This window comes from Palaemon carinicauda, chromosome 10 (assembly GCF_036898095.1).
Source record: "Palaemon carinicauda isolate YSFRI2023 chromosome 10, ASM3689809v2, whole genome shotgun sequence".
Lineage (NCBI taxonomy): Eukaryota > Metazoa > Arthropoda > Malacostraca > Decapoda > Palaemonidae > Palaemon > Palaemon carinicauda.
Window position 1 is genome coordinate 18,439,707 of NC_090734.1, and position 2,500 is coordinate 18,442,206.

At 35.5% G+C, this 2,500-nt stretch overlaps 1 pseudogene; it reads left to right on the plus strand.

The window, feature by feature from the left end:
• Nucleotides 1-2,500, plus strand: part of LOC137648383 (uncharacterized) — a 15,163-nt pseudogene that overhangs the window by 8,183 nt on the left and 4,480 nt on the right.

Below are 2,500 nucleotides of genomic sequence, written 5' to 3' on the forward strand. Positions count from 1 at the left end.
TAACCATATTTAAAAATATTCTCCTAAATATTCTGCCAAAAAAAAAAAAAATAAAGTCTCATTAAACCTCACTATTTTCCATGCTCATTAAGACCCAAACTCCCCCCCCCCCCCTCTTCTATTACTAACCTCATGACTTTTCCAGAGTCCGTGCTGGAATGAACTCACGGCCGTCAACAGGACGGAGAGAGAGCGGAGAGAGGTGAGTGTGCTCCCCCCCAAAAAAAAATGCCTAGTTTATTAATAAACTAGTATACGCATCCCGTCAAGAATTACAGCTAACTTTTTAGATAGATATGCAGACACACACAACCACAAATTCAACCCTTCTCACTCCCTCCCCCTTTTTTAACCATAAAAAGGCAGTTGTGGCTTCCGAGTGTACCTCTTGGGGTATCCTTTCTTATCCGGGTATGACTACTTCCTCTCCAGACCTACCCGACAGAAGGGGAGATGAGACCGAGTAGTTATATGTATATATATATATATATATATATATATATATATATAGAGAGAGAGAGAGAGAGAGAGAGAGAGAGAGAGAGAGAGAGTTAAATACCTGCTTTTTGTTATACAGTATATGGAAATGTAGAAGAGATTCTTGCGTTCAACAATTAATGTCTACGGGAAACACACACCATATTTAGATATTTGGGTTTCTATAGAAACGTTGACCAGTCCTATCCTTTATACGGTACGTGACGTACCTCAGGTTTTGATTTCCCACTTCGACTCAATTAATTCATGATACGGCCACATAAGTTATCATAAACGTGTAAATTAGCTCAGGAATAAATGCGTCTACTGGTTTTAACATTTTAAGTCTCAAACAACTTTTTTATATTCTTACTTTGCGAGTGTTAAACTCGGAAATAGATTAGGTCTAAGAAGTCATGAATAACATTATACCTTCCAATGAGAGCATATAAAGGCAATTTGATTAAAAAACTATATGCTACAAAATAGAGGCAGGAGTCAAAGATGACTTTAGAAAGCAAGAGGCAACATCTATGAATCAGGTCTTCCTCTTTAAACTACAAACAAATCCTTTCTAGACTAGATGTGTAAAGTGGGTCTGGTTTCAAGGTCAACTCTCTTGAGAGACTATAAGGAAATTGTGCTCTAATATTTTTTAGCAACTCAGTGCTGATCTTTTAAATGTTTAAAGGTCGCCAATGAATGGCAGAGGCAAGGGATAGGGCAACGTCCTAGAGACTGACTATACGTACCTATAACTAGCACTCAATCTCATCTCCACCCTAGCTAGGACCATGGAGGGCCAGGCAATGGCTGTTGATGTCTCAGCAGGTAGAGTCATCAGCATCTCTTGTTTGTAAGGACGGTGAGGTTGCAGACAATACTAGAAGCTATGGAGCTTGAGCGGATCTCGAATCCTCGTCCAACACATTGCTAATAGGAACGTTTCCAATAGGGCTCCCAGGATCGAAAATAATTTACATAGAATATTATGATTATTAGCATCTGTACAGCTAACATAATATATTCGTCACCCAAGTGGTTAACTGCTGCACTGTAATTATTCAGTGTACTTTCCTCTTGGTAAGGGGAGAAGAGACTCTTTAGCTATGGTAAGCAGCTCTTCTGGGAGAAGGCCACTCCCAAATCAAACCATTATTCTCTAGTCTTGGGTAGTGCCATAACCTCTGTACCATGATCTACACTCGAGCGCAATATTCTGTCTTAATTCTCTTCCCCCTTTTTGTTAAAAGTTTTTAGTTTATATAGTATATATTTATTTTAATGTTCATGTTCTTATAATATTTCATTTTTCCTCGTTTCCTTTCCTTACTGGGCTATTTTCCCTGTTGGAGCCCCTGGGCTTATAGCATCCTGCTTTTCCAATTAGGGTTGTAGCTTAGCAAGTAATAATAATAATAATAATAATAATAATAATACATACATATATAAAACTAATTTTTTTATATAATAATCCAAGATAAAAATCTTCATTGCTGGAAGTGTCCCTTGAATGTTAACCTCTGGCATTTCTATGACGTCACTGAACACCAGAAGTGACGCAAGTTCAGCCTGGTTTTTTTGCAGAAAATGTATATTTCACGAGACTGATATATTCTCTTTTCAGTAATTTTGAAATATTGACTGAAAATACGAATCTTACTTGCAGAGTTCTGAAATAAATTTGTTTTTTGCTCGTTCACACGTTTTTTCGCAATTATCGAAGTTATATTGGAAAATGTAATTTTTATTTCCATTTAATGGATCGAAAAATAATTGGAAAAAAATATGTAGACTTTTTCGTACATATTTTTCCTCGTATGTAAATATTTCTATTTTCCTCTCTTTAGAAATTAACGATTAATAAGATACTAAAAACCTAAAAATTACATCAAAGACTTTTTCTTAATAGATTTTGTGCCTTTCTTACTAGGGAATAATTTTTTTTTGCCTGACCTAATTAGTACATGAGTTGTCACCCTATTATTATTATTATTATTATTATTATTATTATTATTATTAT